The following is an 11,227-nucleotide window of genomic DNA, read 5'->3' as shown; positions in this document are numbered from 1 at the left end:
TGTGTTGGTTTTTTTTTTTTTTTTTTTTTGCTTGTCTTTTAAAAATTCTGTGAACCTGAGCTGAAGGACATGACACCCAGGCATTCACAGATAACATTCAAGAGCTGCATTTTGTTCTACGTCCCCTGTGACTTACCTGAGAGACACTGAGAGACTGAGAGGCTGGAAGTTGGCCTGCAGAATTAATGAAGAATATTGCAAGTGCTTATTTATAGGCAAGAATCAAATATGCCTGGTTTGACCAACAGTGACTCAGGGATTATCAAACAGCAGCATTTTAACATGTTCAAGCAGCCCTGTGAAGAACTGGGTTAGCTCACTAAATGATAACAGCAACTGGCCAGTCAGTTTAAGCTGTGATGAGTTATATCATCTTACTTTGCTAAATCCATGGTCTCAAAAGAGTTTAATCACTGTTGCATGACACAAAGCCAAATAAAAATTTCATTGCTTAGCAATGACTGTCAGCTAACTTCCCTTTTTGCAGCTACATCTGAAAAAAATACCATTAAGTGGGTCCTAGAAAGAGCAAAAGAAGAGACATGAACTCAAATATTTGATAACTGTGGGCATTAGCTACTGGGAAAATATTTACGAAAACAGGAGAGGAAATACTTGCTAAATTGAGATAAACCTTTCTGATACATGCTGTGTGCAGATCCTCTGATGTTTGGGTGCTTCATTGCATGTCTGAAAAATCTAGAGACAACCAAACAGCACAAAAATGCATCACAAAGAATAATACTGCATGATCCAGGAACTGGACAGGATGACCTAATAGGACACTCATTTCTAGAAATTTTTTTCCTTGGAAGTATTACTACTTTTGCTTAAAAGCTGGCACCATTGAAAACAATAATAAAAAATCTTTCTGTCTTTCCTGTGTCATGTTTGGTTTTCTTTTATAATTAGGAACTTCATCAAAAAGCATCCTTAGGATTTTAAATTCTTAATTGACGATAGGAAACACCCTAATGTCTATTGTCTAAGCATTTTCATTGACAAAGCAGGGCAAAATTGGTATCAGTAGCATTTATATTTTTCTATAAATGGCCTGAGCAAAATCTCATAGCAAATCCACAATGTAGTTGGAACTCATCTGTTCTTTGCACTTCCTACTTTGCAGATGAGATGGTCTCAAAAGACTGGGTAGGCTGAAGACTGGTTGGACAACTCTATAAGTGAAGTCTCAAGACTCTTGTCATTCTAGCTGTCTAAATTACTTAAACAGGACTCAGAGGGATTTAAAGGGGAGAAATGACATGACAAACAATTATATTCTAACACACTATTTATAACAATGCCCTTTCAGATTATTGTTCCACTCAGACTGACACATTACTGTAATCCCAGGGATGAATCAAGGGACTTAGAGTTAGATCGTGCACAGCTTGTAGGCATAAAAAAAATACGGATAAAGAACTGACATTCAGGAAATATAGAGCGACTCAAGGATAAATTCTGCTGGGATGAGCTTAATTTATCAATGTCAATAACAACGGTGAACACATCGCAAGAATACATGCATATTAATTGAAAATAACTCAGATTAAATCACTGCAGTTTGACATTTTGAGATAGGCACTTTATCTTTCCAAGAAAGAGAGCACTATAAAATCTTTAATCTGAAAACACATCTTAATTGCGTGTTATCACCTCCTAATTGCTTCTATATTATATTAAACATTTTGCTAATTACTAGCCTGATCATGGTGTAAATAGCTTGAGGCTAGAGCTCATAACCAGCTGAAGACAACTGGGCACAATGAGGGCCACAAAGAAGTTTATCACTTCGGTGTATTATCACGGACTTCCATCATTATCAGTGTCTATCACTCTTTATCTCTGCTTCCCCTGTGAGATAAAGAAGAGAGACAATAATGTAGATCAGAGGTTGGGTTGCATTTCAGTTAATCCATCTATTTCTAGCTCTAGATTTCTAATATTCCCCGGGGACAAAAGTTGTCTGCCTACTGCTGTCACTAATCTACTGCTGGAAGACTGAGGCCAGAATGTTATTTGCTCTACCACAAGGCTGGGTAATGGAGGTGCTCCTGGACAGCTGGAAGTGGGCGCTGCATCTGAAACCAAAGGACATGGATGAAATACGTTGCTGTGAGCTACCCACTTAGCTTCAGACACGGGGTAATACACAGATGATACACAGGGAGACTCCGCAGCTTGTGAATTCATTAGGAAGGAAAACTATTTATGTATGGGCAATGAAAATACTCCTACAAAACCTCCAAGTGACCCAGCAATGCAGGCATTCACTGGGGCAGTAACTCATCATTTAGGTACAGCACTTGTTAAAACAATTACTGTTATCTGTAATGAGCTGACCAAAACACAATTGTTAGGAGTTTTTTTGAAAGATAAAAACCTGTTCAAAATCACATTCAAGAATTAAGAGGCTTTTTGGGTTCCAAACTGCAGTTAAAACACATCTTTGTAAAAAATTACTTGCACTTCCCAAAGAAACCAACCTTAAATAGGAATAAATCATCACACTGGTAAACAGCTTCTCTCACTGTCCCCTTGGCAGAACATAATTCTAGCCAGTGCAAAGAGGATGTGACGATGTGCAGCCTATGAATTTTGCTCTCTGTTTTTAAAATTAGATTTTGACTACATCTACTTTGTCAGGGCCTGCTGTAAGATGTCAGAGGCCTAAGTTCATCTCTGTTAATAAAAGCTTTTACTCTTTTGTCTGTCTTTGCACTGTGGCTACAACAAAGACTTTATGGCTCAAGCTTCATTTACTAGATGGATAAACCTCACAGCTTTTACTGAGTAGAAAGTTTACAAGTCAGGCAGGAAGAAAGCAGACTGTGAATGAATATGAAATATGGATGAATTGAGGCCTGAGTTATGAGGTGCAAAAGCAAAGCATTCTCAGCTCCAAACTGTTTTTGTACTGGAAGACCATATTTAATGAAATTGTAAATAATTAGTTAATCAGAAAGTAATGCTCAAATCTGAAGAATCCACCCTCCCCACAGAACGAGATACTTCACTGATGGGATAAGTGACTCTTTCTCCATTAACACAAGAGATACTGTCCCTGCTTTACCCTTTGCCTTCCAGATTCCCCCACTCACACCTGCTGGACTCAGCTCTGGGGTTTTTTTCCCTCCCCAAGGACTATATCACTTTCTCTTTACCTAGATTCCTATTTTCCAGGAGCAACATAAGTTAGAGAAGTGGATAGTGTCCCTGTCCCTGGCTAAGGGGTTGGAACAAGATGATCTTTAAGATTCTTTCTAAACTAAACTATTTTATGATTCTATGAAATAGGAAGTGCTAACACCAGCCCTTTTCACTACCTGTGTTCCCCTCGTACTTGCTGCTACAGGTGCTGCCCACCTCCCAGGGTCTGCCCCTCTTCCCCCCTGTGCCTCCTGCATCTCCTTGGCCATCCCATCTCTGCACCACTCTCCTGTGGCAGCACGATGGATCACTTCAGTGACTCGAGCTTCAGCATGACATTGACAGGGATCCAGGGCTCTGAAAGACTTTATGTCAAAGCTTGAGAAACTGGGCTCCTTGTTAAAAAAAAGAGCAATGAAATATAGCACAGCTATCCTGAAGGAAGCAATGATGCACAGCTGTTTTATTGCCTGGTACAGGTAAGACATTTTAGGGAATATATTCTGTCTTTTAATGAGCCCACAGCAGAAGGCCCTGGATTTCTCTCAGCTGCCAGGATCCTCTCACTCTTTCAGGTTCCCATTATCTTTCTCTATTTCCATCTTTCTTTGTTTCTAGACTGTGTCTATTCAAAGTGCCTCAGCCTTTCTCTTCAGCTCCTAAGCAGTTTTTATAGGTGTCTGTGTTCTCCCCAAGAATTCCTTAATTTGCCATCTCCACTTCCTCTTACGGCTAAGGGAAAGCCATGCTGGATTCTTGTCTTCCTTTGCATCCCCAGTGAGGAGAGGGAGACATTTCCCAGTAAAATAAATATTCTGCCATGACAGGTTGGTGCAAGGCTGGGCCCACTGTGTGGGGGTAAGTGGTTCAAGAGTACCTTATACGTACACACAGGCATGCACACAGCTCAAAGGAAAGGCTGTACCACACAACACACAACTCTTCCAAGGGCTCATTTCTGCGGTTGTATTTTAAGCCCATGCTACAGATGAATTTTATGATATTTGCTTGTTTGTGTTTTCTCCTCTGTGTTAGCGTATATTATCTCCACAGACACTAATTCTTGATATAAATGATGCTAAGCAGTAAAGTATGGTCCATTAACTTGATTTTTAAAAGTATCTAAAATTTACGCAGTGATTTAAATAATAATATAAATTATATTAAGTATGTGCAGCAGCAGAGGGTACGGCCTCCTAAACAGAATGAATTTCTCCTTGGAGAGCACTGATTAGTTCATTTTTCCTAATGAATCTTTCGTTATAGTCAGAAGTTCCTTTTTTTCCCCCTCACTGTCTCACTTATGAAGCATGCATATGTATATATGTATGTTCCATTTATATATTTGATAGCTAGATTAAGTAATATCCTACTTCACCTCTAGAAAGGGCACAGCACTTCTCAAGGAGGCAGCTGCATTTCTTAGGTGGGGGAAACTGAGGCGAGGGCATCTCACCCACAGGTCTTTGACCTGTTTAATCTATGGGCCAGCTGCTTCAAAGCATGAAAGTCATGGCTAAAATCCACTCTGCAGAAAAGTGGATGAATACTGCTGCTTCTCTCAGCGAAATTTATTGTTGAGGCCAATTAGAAAGCGTCACCTGTTAAGACTGATGGAGTTATTACTTCTCCTGCCCTGTCAAAAAAGTGCAGCAGATGGTTTTGCACTGCCTCCTCCAGTGTCTAGCAATGCCCCCCTGCTTCGGCTCTCCCCTCACTCTGCATATTCACACTGCTCTTCCCCAGGGCAGGGTGAAGGAGAAAGAAGTCCCCCCATTCCCTCAGAAGTGCTTTACATGCTCCTAGAAGACAGGCTGCCATCTGGCCTAATGAGCTTTGAAACAAACTGCTTTTAAGACAACTTTCCTTTACCTGCGGCGACATTCCTTTGGTAGTTGTTTACCGGCACCCTGGTCATTTAAGCTACATGCTGTAGTTTAAGATGCATCACAGTTGTTGGTTTTTTCCCCTAGAAATATCAGTGTAGGTAGTGCTTTCCAATAAGTGGACATTAATTCATGCTGAATTACAGTGGGATTCCCAAGAAACTACATATGAATACTGAAAGAAATCATTATGATTAATGATATAATTTATATGTGCATGTTGATGAAAGAATCATAATCTAGGCTAAATTAGTAGAGATTTATGTACTAATAATTTTGTTGCGCTCTAAGGTCCAGATGAAAACCAACTAAGTGATGTTGTATTGACAGCAGTTCATATTAGCATATCTTAAAGGGATAGTAGAACAGTACCAGATAAACAGTTTCTAATGCCTATTAACTCCATTTCACTTCACCTCCCTACTCAATCTATATTTTTGGCATTGGTAGGAATAAGGTTTCATCCCTTTCATCTTCACCTAAGCACCAAAGAGTCAATGTGGATGAGATGACTGAAAATATTTTAAAAGAAATAACAGACTTTTAAGAGAGAAAAGTAAATGAACTGACCTGATCCATCCATGTGCTCCTGAATGTGTGAAGACCATATGGCTACACTGAAGGAAGAGGAATGCCATGCCTTCCAGGACAGCTGGTGCAGCTCTCCCCAGAGCCCCTGGCGCCCCAGGTCAGTAGCACCCCACACACGCCCGGTCACCCCAAGTGCTGCAGACTTGGCACCTCCCCATGCACAGTACAACCTTCATTGTCCCAAATGCAGCCTTTATTGCTCACCGCACGTAACGCAGCCGTGGCACTGGGGAGAACAGAGGCCAGGGAATGAATTCGTATTTGGTTTCCACACAGCAAAACACCAGGAGAAGCATCTTATTGGCAATATTTTTTCAAGTGCTTATTGCATAAGCTGGAGCACAAGTGAAGCTCAGGGTAGAGTGGGCCTTTTCAAAACTCTGCATGGCAGAGGCCATGCACCAATGTCACAGAGTCACCTTGTGGAGTTTGAAATGCCAGCTGATAGTAAACATGGAAAGTAAAGTGCATTACTTAACAATCTAAAGACATGGTTGGGAATTGTTGTACATTAATCACTAAAGCAAATGTTTATAAAACGCATCCCTGAATAATTACTAACTGATCTTGACTCTGAAATTCTCATGGAAAATAGGAACTGAAACGTGGGTGAAATTGTCTATTCCAATTTATTTTTAAAAACAAGGATAAATTGCTGACCTAGCAAAATTAGCAATATTTTTTTCTAGGGTGCTCTTAGTACTTAATAATACTTTTCAAATTTTTTTTAGAGAACTGGTTTAATCTAGTCAAAAACAGTCGTATGTTTTTGCAATAAGCTACTTTATCAATCTATAGCAACTCAGATAGAACTACTCTCCAAGCAGTTTAGAGCCTAAACTGTTTGCAATGTCCAAAAGGAAAGCATCCCCTGAGCTATGTGTCCACAACTGTAGTGATGTGATCTGACAGCAGCACTACTACTGTACCATAGTAATTTAAACAAGATCCAGAATGTTTCCTCCTGTATCTTCCCTTTTAAGTTAGGTACTTTAACTTTTTGCTGCTGGGGACATATTTTTTGTAGTACAAAACTGAATACCAGGGGCAATGTTTAAATTTTATAAAAACTTGGATATATGTCGTTACAAAGCCTGTTGGAGCAATTAATTCTCTTCTACAGGGAAGCAATGTCAATTTACAAAGAAGAAACTATTAACAGCAATATTTCTAATGAAAACCAGACTCTGTCTATGCATTTTACCTAGCTAGTATTTATGGAACCTGTAGCCACCACCAGACACTATGCAGAATACCTAACTAATTTTCAAAATCCTCAAGCCTTAGTTCAAGGAAAAGACCTCTTGATCTTACAAAAGGCATTATTGCTGGAGATTAAACTGCTTGATGCTCTGTATTGTTCTAGCTGTAGTCAAGAGGGAATATTAATTGAGATGTTCCATGGATTACAGTGTGTATTCCACAGTGGTTCACATGTTTCCTGGTGGTCTTTCCAACAGGCATAGCACAAATGAAGGGAATAAGACAGATCATTTTGAACCTTAGTTGTTAAGCCATTGTTCTGTTGTGCACAAAAGGTAATGCTTGGTTGATTTGCTTTATTTCTGAGCTGTTCTGATTTTTTCCCTGTGCACCTAATCTCTGCCACTTCCTCTGTGAGTCATCAGCAGCTGGACCCAGTGAAACCACAGGAACTAGCTCCTGGTAAAGAGCTCTAATGGTGCTATTACTCAAGTTCAATTCTCTTTAAGCCTAGTAAAGAAGCATCATGAGTCATATGGTACAGACAAGAGTTCTTTTGCATTTGCTTCTTTAGGAAAATCAAAACCCATGCCTTGCTTTTTCAGAGTGATTACAATGGGTTTCTCTTATACCTATGTCACTCTGCCTGTCCTTCGCAGCAAGGATGAAGTGTCATTTTCCTTTCAAGTCCTCATTATTTTTTCTTATACTTACCAGTTGCACTGCCTATAATTTAAAAGCAAGTTCTTAAAAATAAAACAAAACAAAAATTCCCCACCATTTAGCTCTGTCCTTTCTGCTCATTCTCACTGCACAGAAGTGCTGTGTGGTTCACACCTCCAATTCAGCTGATTTGATTAGTTGTTGCTGCCATACACCTGCTGCTGTCACTGCAGTAGTCTGTATTTGTGGCATACAATCCTGCTGTCTGACAGAACAGGTGGATATTGTATGGGAGATTGAAAAGAATGGATGAATGGTAATTGTTCTGCATCCCTGCTTACATGAACTCAGCAAAAGTTGGGTATATAAAATGAGCCTCATGATTTACCTTCAGTAAATAGAGTGGTCAGGTATCTCATTTTAAACTAAAGCCAAATTTTTAACTGTAGAAGAGAATAACCTCCTCAGATAAACTTTACAGTGAGATGAATGGAAATTTTTTATAACCTCTGTTCATTTCTGATAGGCATTTCTATACAAGACAATTTGAAGACTTCAGAGAGCTCTGGGGGATCTCTTTGACTCTTGACAGGAGTTCCTTTCCTCTCCTTCAATTAAAACAAGTCATTCTTAACATTTAAAAATGGTCCTTATTAAAAGAATGTCTCAGTTATTATCCTCTCAGACTAGCGTTTTGCCTTCTGATGAAGCCTTGCATGCTGGTTGAAGGAGGTTTACTTGAATTGTTATGCAATGCTGCTCAGGGATGGCTGGTCTGTGACAGTCTGTAACACTGGGCAGCAGGAAAAGAAATGGAGTTTATTGTTCTGCTTCTTGAACCGACTGCACTATATGGCAGACAACAAAGATCCTCTTGCAAAGTGAACAGGCACCTCTGAGCATACAGGTCTTTGAATTATCCTTTAAACATGCAATGGGGAAGACCCTAAAATCCCACATGCTTCCCAAGTCAAAAGTATTTCAGTGAAAAACCAAGAGACAGTACGAGTAGCATTTAATGGGTAGGAAGAAATGGAGAAACCAAATACAGAAAATATGAAACCTCCCAAAGAGAGGTAAAATGAAACTGTAGTCTCTAAATCAGATTGTTTATTAGCACGGTTGCATTTTAATGGATTAAGAGCTTCTATACAGCACTCCCAAGGTGCAATCCACATACCACAAGTGATATGCAAGAGTCTGCCCCCTGACATGTGAGCCCGTGCAGAGCTGCAGGCTAGGCTGCTGTCACCACAGCTCTGGTGGCAGCATTTGGCAAGAAAAAGTTTGAAAATCATAGTCCTGGGGAATAAAAAGTTTTCCCTTTCATTCTAGATAATTTTTAGGCAAACAGCGTGCCTCATCTAAAGCACAAACATTATTCCTCCAGTTTGAACAAAACCAAATGTTTCGGTGTTTTCATACAATAAATGTCATCTAAATACCAGTCTGGCAGCAGTGCCAAGATTTAAAATTGATTACTTCTGCCTATTTCTCCAGCTAGCTATTACATTTGTAGCAGATTGTAAATCATGGTTCTGTAGAAGAAAAATCCAACAAATATTTGAAGACAATATTGTGTACATTTTTAATGTGCACTTTTTTCAAATATGCACATCTGAACGGCTGTGTGATGGAAGAATGCATTTTTCTAAAGGCAGGAAAAACATATAACAAGACAAAATTTTAGGCAGACTGTGAGTCAACATTTTGAAAGTTTCCACAAAGTTTTATGGCATCTATTTCAAATTAATATTTCTTTAAACTTCTTTCATGTGCTATCTTTAGAATGATTAACTTGATACTTTACATCAGGTTTTACGTTTTATCTATACAGCCCACATCAGTGTTTTGGAATCATGCTACTGATGATTTTTCAGCTCTCAGGTACATAAGAGGATAGGATGGAACCAAAGAGCTTTCAATTTTCATCCAGTTCTAGCAGATGTATTTGATTTATAGTAGAAGCTGGTTTCATGTTCTTAAAAATGTTGTAAACAATTTGCAGCTGCTTGATTTTTTGATGCCATCATAAATATTCATGATCATTTTCCAAGATCTATAAAGATAAGGTGACCTTAGACAAAAAAAATCAGACTTGGGTGGTACAGCGTGTTAAGTCATTGCTTTTTCACCTTTCTAAGAATTAGAGACAGCTGCAAACCCTGTACTCTACATCACATGCATGGCTTCTGGAAAATGTTTTTCAATGTATTTTAAGCAGAACTGATGAAAAGCCACTGCGCTAAAGCTATGCTAGCAGAGTCTGATAACTGAGTTTGGCATAAATATAGTGACCTGGCAAGAAGTCACTGGGTGTGTAATCAGTAACTCTGAATGTGACTTTTAATCACCTTAGTAAACATTTTTCAGCATCTCAGAGCACAGTTCTCTGGCCATAAGAATGGAAGGGAAAGGGAAGGGAAAGGACTGCTGGAAAATGGTTGGAAGCATGAAAAAAAATAAGCAAAACTGGAAAGCTAACTATTCTGTTTACAAATCTAATAATTGTTCAGCAAATAAAAATGACACTAAAGTGTAGAAAAATTATATTGTGTGATAATTTATTGCATAATAGGATACTGTATTATCATAACTGTGTGTAACTAACATTTTGCTCACCACTCAGCAAAGTTCTCTTTGTTTTACCCCTTGCGATTTTCTCCTTTAGCATTTTCACACACTATCTAAAACAGGTATTTTTCTGTTTCAGGTGAAATTTTTACATTTTTTAAGTCTAATAGTAGAGTGTATATAGGGAGAGTAACTGCATCAGTGCCACAAGCCAGTCAGATAAACCAGGGATGGGAAGGTAGGGGGTCCTGACTAAAATGAGATATAAGAAACAACTTGAGAAGGTGAAATAATTCCACTCAGGAAGATGTAGGACTTTGAGGGGCTTGATCTTCAGTGGATAAATTGCTTAAAGTGGTGCTGAATTACACCAGCTTGCCTTAAACACTTGGGTCATCCGATATGTAATTTAAGCACGGCCTACGTAACTCAGATTTCTAATGATACAGCTCAGCAAGTAATGACGAAAAATGGCACATTGGCGACAAAACCCCAAGATTTGTCCCAAAAGTCATAGCACACATTTTCTACTAACACACTGCATCCATAACACACCTTTTTCCTGGGGTATTCACATGGTTTAAATAAATTACAGGTAATATTTTCATAAATGCACACATGATTTATAAACCCATGCCCCATTTTTTAAGTTGAAGGAAAATGTTTAAAGTGATTTCAAAGGGATTGAGGTGATGAAACACTATAAAAAGAATCCTACTAGGCTCCTCTTACATTCAGTATCTGACCATAAATGCTTAGATGTCCCTTTGAAGGTCAGTGAGATCTAATGTACTAAGCATCCAAGATGCTTTCAGAACTGTGAATTAGAACCCTAAATAACATAAGTAATTTTGAAAATGACATCTAGCAAAATCCTGGGGATATGTTTGGTTTAGTAAGGGTATCTGAAAGACTCACCTGGAAATCCTAACAGCTTTAGAAACCCTTGAAAAAATCCCATATTCTTCATGTGTCAACATCCGAAGTAAACTGAGTACAGTCCTATAAACAGAAAGAACAAGTTACCTAGGTTTTAATATTTTTTCCCAAATTACCATGCAGTCTGAAAGAAAAGGTAAGAAAAATCCAAATAATTTCAGAACAATTCCCACATACTCAGAGATGTCAATGTCATATGGCTGGCTCAGAACTGAGCAGCA

The 11,227-nt window shown here is 38.8% G+C and overlaps 1 long non-coding RNA gene across 1 annotated transcript in view; it reads right to left on the bottom strand.

Moving 5' to 3' along the window:
- Positions 1–10,985: 10,985 nt before the first annotated feature.
- The window catches only part of LOC108444742, a 9,748-nt gene continuing 9,506 nt past the window's right edge, over positions 10,986–11,227 (bottom strand). The window contains exon 3 of the long non-coding RNA XR_001859402.1: positions 10,986–11,069. This is a non-coding gene — a long non-coding RNA (uncharacterized LOC108444742). The remainder of the gene's footprint in view (positions 11,070–11,227) is intronic.

This window comes from Corvus brachyrhynchos, unplaced genomic scaffold (assembly GCF_000691975.1).
Source record: "Corvus brachyrhynchos isolate BGI_N302 unplaced genomic scaffold, ASM69197v1 scaffold221, whole genome shotgun sequence".
Classification (NCBI taxonomy): domain Eukaryota; kingdom Metazoa; phylum Chordata; class Aves; order Passeriformes; family Corvidae; genus Corvus; species Corvus brachyrhynchos.
The sequence above is the reverse complement of the archived record's forward strand: the minus strand, read 5'-3'. Positions and strand labels throughout refer to the sequence as shown.